The sequence below is a fragment of the Setaria italica genome, chromosome II (assembly GCF_000263155.2).
Source record: "Setaria italica strain Yugu1 chromosome II, Setaria_italica_v2.0, whole genome shotgun sequence".
In the NCBI taxonomy this organism is placed as follows: domain Eukaryota; kingdom Viridiplantae; phylum Streptophyta; class Magnoliopsida; order Poales; family Poaceae; genus Setaria; species Setaria italica.
In genome coordinates this window covers 7,726,222-7,738,320 of record NC_028451.1, presented here as the reverse complement: position 1 = coordinate 7,738,320, position 12,099 = coordinate 7,726,222, and the positions used below count along the sequence as shown (strand labels likewise).

Here is a 12,099-nt window from a genome sequence, read left to right as displayed (position 1 = left end):
TGATCCAGCTGTGGTTTCTGTTCAGAAAAGGTCAGAGTACGTTGTGGTCAGTTTCTCGCCTCACGACTACTGGGGTAGGGGCAGTGACATCAGCAATATTTACTTGGACGCCCCTGAACGTGGGGGTAGGGAGGGAGGCACGGGGGTATTAATGAGGATACATCCTGTCAACAACCTCCTAGGGACTAAAGGGCTAAACTTTAGCAACTTTTAATCACCTGTTTAACAATTTAGGGACTAAAAGAGACTAAACTTTAGTCCCTAAAGTTTAGCAGCCCCAAACCAAACACCCCCTAAAGCATAATGCATGCAGTCTATCTCGTTATTTGTCTCAATCAATTAATTTGCTCTGTCGTGAGTGTTTAATAGTGAGGTTAAATTATTAGTTTTTTTTTGTCAATTTACCAGGTGTTCTGTGAGTGTTTGCCCTAAGGAACATATTATATGATTCATGCAAATCTTTTTGGAAACTTGATTCAACCTGTTAGATGGACTGCTCTCATGATTCAGATGTGCATTGCACCATGTTTGCAAAATTTATCTCTCTTTTCGAAATTTGATTTATTGACGTCGCTTTGAAATTTGTTTTATTACACTGCGTATGAGTCGTAACAGGCAAGAACGAAGTACATATCTTAAGTCAACAAACTTGGTAATAATGAGGTGGTTACTGCCATACCTTGATGTGCTGAGCGCAGTTATGCATCCATACGGCCGTCGACAGGTCGATGTCCCAAATGTTATTTGGATTACTGAAATGCGGTTGTTATCTGGATTACTGCCTGGCTCAGGAGTGCATCAAACAAGCATTCAGTGCATGACTTTGGTCCATACGATGTTCAGTGATAGCTCCCGGAATGCATTTCAATTTGAGTTAGGTACAGGGCAACTTATATACAAACGGACGAAGAACACAATTATCTTTCAATACATTTAACAAATCAGTAACATTGCTTTTATTAGTCTATAAATAATGTTTCGGGAGTATTTGACCTAACATGTCCATCCTCGCGTCCTATTTATACTTCTCCACACCACTGTTCACTTACAAATGGAGGCACCCTCACTAGAGAGAAGCGGAGAGGAGGAAGAAGAAAGGGATGGTAAAGCATGTAGATATTTTTGTGAGAATGAAAGGTATCTGGAAATAATAAACGTGTTTTTATCCATACTAGCTTTGCCATATACAACCATGTGGTCACTTTTGGTATACATGTATAGCTCCGTTCGTTAACTCACTATCGGTGCACCATGTGGAGGAGGAAACCAAAGTGAAAGAGATGTCAAGTTTGGCAGTATTCGGAGGTGAGGTGTCTAGTGTGGTATCTTGGGAGAATGTGTCTCGATTTTGCTTTGCTTCCGCTACGCTTTGAGCGTCTCTAATCCTTCGTACGGTGAGCTTGTCACGAGTTGACTTGTGTCTTATTGACTATTAGGAGTGAGTGTGTTTGGGGTGACAATCGGGATATAGACCTTGTTCTCAGAGAGTTTAGAGGCTTCCATTCACCCTCCCTCTGGTCTCCCGTCCTGGTCCTTCAATAACCCATCGTGCTCCAGAACATTTGTGAGGAAGCCACCTTACTAATTACTAATAGTACATTAATTTCTCTGATCAACACTGGCTGCCATGGTCAGACTTAATGGATATCAACTTTTATCTCTTTATTCGAATATGAATATGAATTCCGATGTTCTTGAATTCGAATCCAAAATGAATAGCTCAAATTCGGAATATCTACTTGATTTGGGTGATAAACTTACTAAGTATGTACTTTATTAGTGATTATTTTAAAAAAATCAACTCATCATAAAAAGCGTACAAGTAGGGATCAAATATAACACATATCAACAAAGATCATTCGTGAAAAATACAAGAACTTTTGTCAAATACAAGGTCAAATAAAGAAAGAAATCAAGAATTATTGTTGCCTTTGATACCTGTCATCATCCTAGTTGCCTTTGTGCCAAGTACATTCTCATTGATCCATTCGTTTCAAGCAGCCAGTGGGACACAATTTGTTGTAGATTCTGTTAGGACAGGTGGTAGATGAAGACTGCATAATTATTCCTTAAATTTCATTGAACTGAAGAAGCAAAACTCTGTGACAAATCTTATAACCTGAACATGGGGAACTGTAAGATGTCTTGCTTATAGATGGAACCATTTTGAATGTTAGGACATACTCGCTCCGTCCCAAGAAAAAAGTCATTCTAGGAATTTTAGACCTTGATTGTCCCTAATGACTTATTTTTTGGACAGAGGGAGTATCAGCATGCTTAATCAATACGCAATACAATAGGTGTATATATGTAGCACAACAGATGCTTGGCCAGTACCATTGCACCTTTCTATATATATATATATATATATATATATATATATATATATATATATATATATATATATATATTTGATATTGGCATTATTTTGCAATACCCGGCTAACACATACTGGAGAAGAAAGAAAGGTGCACTAGTAAACATGTACATATACTAGGAATAGAGGGTGCCGGGAAAAAGCCTACAACCGTGTAAGGCTGCGGTACATATACATCTAAGTCATCAGTGGAACAACTGTGTCGAACACATCAAGTAAGGCTGCGGAAGCAAATGCATGCATGCGCCTATCCAGTGAACATGAGAACTTAGAGTTAAGAAAAGCATGCTTCCACTGGGGCTAGCCACCAGATGTTCTGAGTCCTTGGGCTGCATATCCCGCTGCTGGCAGCACGCAATTGAAAGTGCTGTCGCACTAGAGATGGGTACAATGGTACTGTGGTTCTCGAGCCTTCAATGCAAATGCATTTCTAGGGATGGCGGATCCGTCCCTGGAAACGCATTTCCAAGCGAGGTTGGCCTAATAGCACGACCCTAAAAATCTAATAAAAAAACAAAAAAGTCTGGGCATGTATTCCAGCACGATCCACTTGCAAATCGTTAAAGATTTCTGTGCCGCCATGTTGCAAGAGGACAGCTAGAATGAGAACAGCATTAAGAGATAGCTATGGGAGAAGTGATATTGAATACAACTATGTGCTTTCCCACAACTACCAGGGTGTTATATGTAACCCTGCAAATGGTTTGGGCTGAAATAATTTTAACAGTTTGGATTTTTCTTTGGGCTTCCTTAGCTTGGGTGCTAATGGGCCAACACTGCTAATAAATTTATTTGGTTTGGGCTCCACCTCCCTAACAGTTTGGTGTGGTGTGGTGAGGGATAGTCATGGATCCTAACCGTGGGTTCCAACCGTTAAACAATCCGCCGGCCTCAGGTCTCACTGACTCGGTCCAGAGATCCGGCCGCCACCCTCGCCTCCCTCCCGAGATCCCGCCGCCGCCGCCGCCACCTCCGCCTCGCCTCCCTCCCTCCCCGTCCCGAGATCCCGCTCCCTCCGGCAACAAGGAAGCTGACGTCTCGAGCTCCAGTCAGTCCGCCCCCTGGCCCATCAGATCCAATTCCTTCCCCGACCCCCATCCCGGATCCGCCGCAATTCCTTAGCGTCTCGAGCTCGATTGCTCCCTGTCCGTGGAATTTGCTCCTTTTTCCCGCAAGAATCCTGCCTTGGCTGGCGACTTAGAGGTGGGCGCTTGCGAAGGTGGGGCGGCGGCTCTGCTGGCGTCTACTCAGGGTCGTCCGCCGCATACTCAGGGTCGTCAGGCTCAATCCGCTGCAGCGCAGCGCCAAGAGCCGTTGAGGTGAAAATTTTACTCCGCTGGTTTGTTCCGCCTAGCGTTCTACTCCTAGCTGATAATTAGTTCCTGTGTCAAATTTGGGTTGGATTGACGGCAAGAAGCTGATAATTGCATCCAGTCTTCGCAGCCTTTCGGTTTCCACGTTTGGTAATGATAGGTCGCTTGAGGGAACTGGTTCGTAGGATTTATCAAGTGCGTTGAACTGTCGGGGGTTGACTTATCTTCGCTCCTTCAGTTCCTTCCTGTCTCGCGAGTTGACATCCAAACAGCTGCACATGCATATTCTTTTTCGTTGTTTGGGCCTTCGGTGCTGTTGCTTTTGATCCTGTGTACGTTTGCTTGATTATTGATAGGGATAGCGAGTTTCGATCTTGCATTGTGTGTGATACAGCACATTGAACATCTTGTTTCTTAGATCTTTTACATTGCTCACTGCAGTTTTTGATGTGCAGGTAATTCCTCGTGAACACATTTAGCTTAGGAAGTTACTATTGGCTGCTCATTCAGCTGAGCAGATCGAGCTATCCATTTAGCTCGACACAGTGAAGAGACGCATTGCGCTTACGCATTTTGCGTTAGCTCTTGAACATCCGTTTGGTGTGCTGCGCTGTGAAGGTCACAGAATCCACTCTTGGTAATTAGTCAGTGGAACCCTATCTCTTTAATAGTTTCTTTTGGCAACTGTTAGTCCCAGTTTGTTATGACGTAGTTGGCCATTTGTGCTTGCTTTGGGTTTCTCTCCTCGCTTGCTAGCATTTCATATTTCATTGCTTGGTACAGTATCATTTTAGATGTCAATGCCTAGCTGAGCATCTTAAACTGCTTACATAATTTGTCCGCATTGTTTTTGATGGTTTGCTGATGCCAGTAGAACTAGCAATTAACAAGTAGTATTTGTTCATTACTTGAGTTCATGCTTTGCACCCTTGAAATTGGCATTGGAATTGCAATTAGAGTTAGACATCATTCTTGTAACTTAAATGCACAAACTGCCACAATAAAGTTGTGACATCTAGCTGACTGAAAGTTTGTCTTTTCCTTGCACATGCTCTAAATAATCATCCTTAAATTTGTTCATTGTTTGTTTTCAATGCTGCGCCCCAGACCTTAACTGACCAACATGGAGCAGAGTAGCAAACAAGTTATTTTTGATGTATCTGCTCATATTGCAAGAATGCTAGTGCCTTTGGAATGTACTAGCCTAGGGGATGTAGTTGATATACTGCATCATTTGCTATTTTTTTTCCTGTTATCCTACTTATGACAGTGCAAATCTAGCTGTAAGCCTGTAACACGTGCCTAATCCAGTTTAAGAAAGCAAATTGATGTGCTGTAAATCTAGCTGTAAGCCTGTAATCTAGTTGATGTGCTGTTTTCACTTCTTTTTTCTCAAATTCTTGCCTATCAGTATATATATCTCAAATTACCTGGTGTTGCTGTCTCATACTTGGACAGCATCGATGTATATCTGTTCAATTAATTCTGGTCCTAGGGGCATGTTGATAATATTTTCATGGAGCCGCACATCTGCAAGCTCATGATTGTGCATGCGAGCCACATAAGCAGCTGCACAGATAGACATGACGGTCTACCTGTGGCTTTCTTTGCACCCATGTTTTTTTTTGAAAGATTATTTGCACCCATGTTTTTTTTTGAAAGACTATTTGCACCCATGTTTTCATGTCCAGCGACTTGTGGATCACTTGAAGCAGGTATGAGACATGTGCATTGGCATTTGGCAGGTGCAGGAGCAAAGTGAGAATGACATGGACAAGCAAAGGCCAGAAGAACCAGAAACTGGTGGCCAACAAAAGATAACGCAACTCGCCGAGCTCCTGTGAGGAGATAAGCATCAGGGTTGGACGATGGCAACAACCAGGGTCTGGTCGGCAGTTGGGTCGTCGTCTCGTCTCTCCAGCTAGGGAGCAACCAAGCACAAGCAAGCGTGAACAACCTATATATATATATATGTAACATAGATCTTTGCAACTTGTTTGACTACTAGTAGCTATCTAATGGGTTCTTATTGGGTTGTAACCATATTTGGCAAGCAGTTTGTATAACTTATGCACTGAAAAGTTTGGGGTGGTATGGTGTGTGAAGGTGGAAGTTTGATTTGGGGTGAGTTAAATTTATATATTTGTGAGAATGGGTTGGTGGGGTTACAGTTTGGGTTCCAACCCAATTAACAGGTTGAGTTATATGCCATGCTTCGGATAGACTAGCACCATCTCAATTATCCCTCCTACACATTCAAATCTGCTGTTTCCCAGTGCAGAAAGAAAGATACTAGTGGGGAAGATAACACGTTCCTATGTATAAATTAGTAAAAGTATGTCCTATCACGAAAGTTCTAGATATCCCTTGGGATATCCATTTTCCTAAAATATTAGTTGATATAGCATACCCAAAGAATCATTCACTGTCAGTGAGCACAACTAGACCGTCTGTGGGTAGCAATCCATGTACATGCATGCTGCAGGGTGCATGTGTCTATATATATATCCGTAAAAGTAAAAAACTGGCATACGTCCTTAGAAACGGGAACGGAGGGAGTAATACCTTACACTATATTCCATTATATTGAGTAAACAAATGTTTCATGCAGATATATGGGTCTACCGTTCTCCCAAGTAGCAGCAACTCAACAATTGGAGCAGAAAAGGATGAGAGATGACCAAAGGAAGAAAAAATGGTGAAAGCAACAGAGTTTACCGTTGGGAAATACAGTGATATAGACTAAAGCTATCAGTGTACAAAGATGTAGAACCATCCATCTCACGATTGCCAAGTATGAACCACAACAATCAAGAGCATCCCTCGTACTCGGTTTACACAGATCTATCAGTGCACCGTTGAAACCAAAACTAAAAATCAAGTGCAAATGAGCCGCCTGGCAGATCCCCGTTGATCCTCTTCACCATATTTGAGCAAAACAATTGAATCAAAAGAAATAAATAGAACAAATCCATCATTCCACTTGTTACAACTGAAGGAATTAGAACAAGGGAGAGATTGTGTGTCAGGGTGTGATGGAATACCCAAAGAGGACGATTCAATGTTAGTGTGCACAACTAGCCTAGCTGGGATGGAATCCATGTATATACACGCTGTCATGGATAACTAACTGTCGTTAATACTATTCTAATTGACTCGATTTTCCACTAAATAAATCAGGGATGTTTGATATATAACATCCAAAAAATGACAGGCCAGCACTCTAAGAGCCAGTTTGGCAGGGCTTCGGCTCCTCTGAAAACGGCTTCGGCTCTATCTCTTCTGGTGGAGTGGCTTATCTGGTGGAGTTGAAGCTCTTTTGGAAAACTTTTTGGCAAAATGGCTCTTCCGTATAGTTTAAAATGGTTAGATAAGATGAATTACCCACAATACCCTTTCCTTTTCCTTTTCTTTTTTTATTTTTTCCTATTTATTTTCTTTCTTTCTTTCTTTTCTCTTCATTATCCTTTTCTCTTCCTTCATTATCCTCCTCCCACTGCCGGCCTCCCATTCCATCACCTCCCACCGCCTCCCCGCTCATTCCTCCTCTCCTTCCCCCTCTGTTGCCGCCGCCCATGCCAGTCCATGGACGACCGCACGGCCACCGCCACCGCCACCCCCCAAGGTGTGTAAGCCTGCGAGGCCGCCGCCGACGTGCACCCCAGCCCGCGCAGCGCCGCTGAGGTGAACCCCTTCCGCCTCCCCTCATCCGCCGCAGGCGGGGGCGGTGACAGCGGTAGCGGCGATGACGACGAGCCCTCGCCCCGGGGGCATAGGAGGAGGCGCCGGATCCCCCACCGCCGCTCTGCCGCGGGCAAGGCCGCCGTCTTCTGCCTTCGAGCGCGAGGAGAGAGGGAGCGCACGTGAGGATAGGGCGCGACAGAGGGAGCCGCACGGAGTGGCACGCTTCTGCCTGTCTGCGGTGGCAATTTTGACGTAAATTTAGCGAACTTGAGGGGCAATTACGTAACATGCTCGCTGGCGTGCGGGACGGAGCCGCACATAGCCACGAAAACCGGCTCCGTCTTGCGTGTTGAAAAACTGCTCTGGCTCCGCATGGTTTTTCCATAGGAGCCATTCCCATTTAAGCCCTTTGGCACAGCTCCACCAAAAACAGCTCCAAGAGCCATTCTTTGAGCTGTACCAAAGGAGACCTAACTAACTATTGCCCTGAACCATTTTTGTGACCTTTCAGCCATTTGCAATAATATATTATTTACGGTTCAAGTAATTAACATTTTGTTTTTTTATTATCAGAAGATGGTTGTACAGACAAGAGTTATTGGAATCAACAGCCTCTCCAGGCTTGTGATATGACTCCACAACCTACTCCTGTAACATATCATTCAACTAGTGGAGCGTCAAAAGGTGCAACAATATAATGCGTCAATGTGCCATGCCTACATGTAGCGCCACCGGGCCCAATGCAAATAGCAGCATGCTCTATTATTGCTGTTCACACTTTTCTGCTGAAAGAAAAGGAAAACATGCAACAAGCAGATGAAAGAAAATAGAAGGACGAGAGAACACCAGACCAAACAAGGGTGCATGAAAGCAGTGGGGAATAGGAGGCATTGGGACGTACATTCTTTCCGAGTGGTTGCTTAGCGGGTGGTCAACCCAGAACTGAACCTCCCGCTTCTTCCCTTTCCTGCCCCCTTCCTTTCTACTCCGCAATCACTCCTAATGCTTCAACCTCGTCCAAAGGCCTGATAGCACAATCAAGGAGGGAGATGTGCAGGTAGCCGGCCATGGCTGCCACGAGGGGCGGCTCCTCGGCTGTGTGCAGGAGGATCAAACTAGAAAAATGCAAATTGAGTTTGTTGGATCAAACTAGAAAAACCCCATTATAAACCTATTTTAAGCCGCATGTTTGACTTTTTAAACATGTCTGTCATATGGAGGCTGCAATAGAATCTGTTGGCATTGATGGCACAATTATTTATAAGATTATCCATTAAACTGAAGAATGAAAAATTAATTCTAGATTTTGGGTACCCTGATCTTTATCTGAACATGACGAGAACATCAATATATTTAGCTGGAAGATGCATGGAACCTTTTAAGACTGGGATTCACATATCAGCATGATTGAATGTAAGATGCGCTTCGGTGCCATTAGAAGCTTTGCGAGTGCCATTGTCCTTTATATATTTCATACTTATATACAATGGAGAGGAACGAAGGTCCAATAGTAGGAATGTATTGGCAAATCTTCCTAAATATAGGAATGGAAGGTCCCAGGAAATAGCCTACCGCAAGGACAACACGTCCTTGTTCGACTGGCTTGTTTGGGCTTGCCTCTTCAGTACTTCTGCTTCTGAGCTAGCTAGAGAGCGAGAAGGAAGTATACGACTCCTGCTGCACCCTTGGAAGCGGCCTTAGTGACAATACATTTATCTGATCGACACCAGCTGCCCAGTTCAGTGTTCCCAGTGTTCCCAGTGCAATGATTCTCTATTGTGTTTCCAAATTGCCCAGCCTTGCTGCCGTTGCAAACAAAGGTTGACGTTTGGAGGCTAACACAATATAGTAGCTGTCGCTGAGCTACGGTTATTTTTCAAGAGGTTATGATTTTCCAATTGAAAGGATTAGAACGACACTTTATATAGTTGCAGTGCTGATGACAATTATAAGTGGTGGAAAACACAATTAGCGGAACTAAATATCAAGATAGATGGACTGGAGAGTCACAAAAATGAACATGGTGCTTAAAAGAAATAAATAATGATTTCTGTGTTTGTGAATATCCTTTTTTTTGTCAATGCACTTTCCGTTTTGCTACGTGTCATCATCCTAGTTGCACAAAGATGGCTAGATGTCTTGTTGTTTAATTTCAAGTAAATTCTCATTGTTCAAGTGTTTTCAAGCATATTCTCATTGTTTAATTTCAAGTAGATTCTCATTGTTCAAGTGTTTTCAAGATGACTCGATGTCTTGTTGCTAGCAGGACACAAATTGTTGCATTCGAACCTGTTCCGAACAAGTGGTAAGTGAAGACTGCATATATAATAATTATTTAAATTGTGCATAGAACTGGGGAAGCAAAACCATGTGACAAATCATAACCGACAGATAGACAAGCACTGTAAGATATTTTGCTTATGGATGGACGATTTCAAATATCAGCATTACTAATGAACGCAATAGATGCACGCATGTAGCACGAAGATATTATGCTTGGCCCGTACCAATGCGCCTTTATATATTTGATATATATGGCATTATTTACCACTGCCCTTCTAGCACACATTGGAAAAGAAAGAAAAGTGCACTAGTAAAAATGTGGACACCAGGAATAGAAGGTGCCGGGAAATAGCTTACTACAAGAACATGCACTCTCTGTTATTCCACTCTCACCTTTAGGCTTGGATAGTGATGAGAAGAGAATGCGGGGGGTCGACATAAGGCCATGAAAAATGTCCAAGCTAATATCAGGCATGCCTCCTGGATCAAACTGGAGCGTCCTCAACCACTCACGGCCTTGCCATCGCTGTCCTTTTGCCTGGCCTCCCCGATAGGTTCCAACATCCAAAATGCTCAAAATGGCCTTATTATTTTGTCAATGCACTGTCCCTCTTTGCTAACTATCATCATCCTAGTTGCACACGGATGACTGGATGTCTTGTTGTTTCGAGTAGATTCTCATTGTCCAAGTCTTTTCAAGCAGCTAACAGGATAGAAATTGTTGCATTAGAATCAGTTCAAACTGGTGGAAGATGAAGACTGCATAATTATTCCTTAAATTCTCCATAGAACTGGGGAAGCGAAACCCGTGTGACAAATCTTATCCTGCAGATAGTAAACCAATGTAAGGCCTGTTTGGATCCAAGGGCTAAATTTTAGCTTTGCACTTTTAGCTCAAAATTTAGCTCTTGGGATCCAAACAGGTGGGCAAAAAGGGGCAAAGAGCTAAAGTTTGGACTAAAAACTTTAGCTCCCAAAGAGACCCTAAAAGGGGCTAAAAGTGCTCCTCCCCACCATTTTCCACCCCTGCCCCCCCTTTCCTCGCTCTCCTCCGCCTCCCGCCCGCCGGCACCCTCCCGTCCATTGCCGCCCGCCCCTGCCCACCGGCCTCCCTCGCCGCCCGTCGTCGCCCACCGGCCTCCCTCATCGCCCGCCACCATCGCCGCCCGCCTGCTCGTCATCGCCCATCGCCTCCCTCGCGCGGAGATTTGTCGGCGTCGTCCCGGGATCTTGCCGCAGCGGGCAGCGGCGAGTCCGCGGGAGACCCCAGCCTCCGCCGCGGTCGCTGGCGACGACGATGACGACGCCGCCACCTCGACTTTCGCCACCTCCGCCTCCGCCTCACCCCCGCCGCCGCCGGCCACCTCCTCCTCCACCTCCACCTCGCCCCCACCGCCACCTCGTCCTCCGTCTCTGCCTTGACCCCGCTGCCGCTGGCCTCGATGCCGCCGGCCGCCAGGGCTGCGGCCGCCGGCGGGGATGAGAGCGCCGCGGCCACCGATAGGAGGGAGGACGACGAGGACGAGGAGCTCGGCGGTGGGGTGGGGCGCGCCGGGCGGCGTGGGGAAGGTGTCGCGGATGGTGGAGATCTTGCGGGCCTCGTCGGCGGCGCAGCCGAAGGCGGCAGCAAGGAAGTTGAAGGGGGGCGGGGAGGCGGCGGGTGGGTCCAGCAGCGAGAGGCGGTCGATGAGGAGGTGCTCGGCGACGGCGCGCAGGGCGAGGAGCGGGCGCGACTCGGAGAGGAGCTCGGCGGCGGTGAGCTGCCTGCGAGCTGGTGGAGAGGAAGGGTAGGGAAGGAGGGTAATAGGGTCTTTGTTGAATAGCATTTATGGACTTTAGTCCATTTTAGTCCATGGATTCAAACAACCCAGCAGAACTAAATTTTAGGAGCTAAAGTTTAGCCCATGAACTACTTATCCAAACACCACCTAAGATACTTTGCTTTTAGATGGAACCGATATCGAATATCGGTATGATTAATAAATGCAAAAGGTGCACATACGTAGCACAAAGAGATGCTCGGCCAGTACCACTGCATATTTATATATTTGATATTGACATTATTTGGCACTACCCTGCTACCACAAATTAGAGAAGAATGAAAGGCGCACTAGTAAAAATGTAGACACTAGGAATAGAAGGTGACAGGATCATAGCCTACCAGGCTACCACGGTACCACGGGAAGGGATACTCGGTCGTTTCACTAGTATCATTCCACGAGAACAGCCAGCAGAAAATGCGGGGAGTCCATGAAAGGCTACCAAATATGGCGCCCAAGCGAATATCACGCGGGTCTCCAGGCTAGCATGTCCCAACTCCCAAATCCTCCGCATTGCCTGTCAATATCCGACGCGTGTAACTGATTTGTGTACATGGTGAACAACAAATTATTTTCCTACTAAGCTAGTACAAGACCATCCTCATTTACGTACTAGTTGTTG

The 12,099-nt window shown here is 45.2% G+C and overlaps 1 long non-coding RNA gene across 1 annotated transcript; it reads left to right on the top strand.

The window, feature by feature from the left end:
* The first annotated feature begins 3,261 nt into the window (after positions 1-3,261).
* LOC101773304 lies at positions 3,262-5,842 on the top strand. The gene is made up of 3 exons (XR_214602.4): positions 3,262-3,696; positions 4,146-4,327; positions 5,436-5,842. It is a non-coding gene; the product is annotated as an uncharacterized LOC101773304 (long non-coding RNA).
* The last annotated feature ends 6,257 nt before the right edge of the window (positions 5,843-12,099 follow it).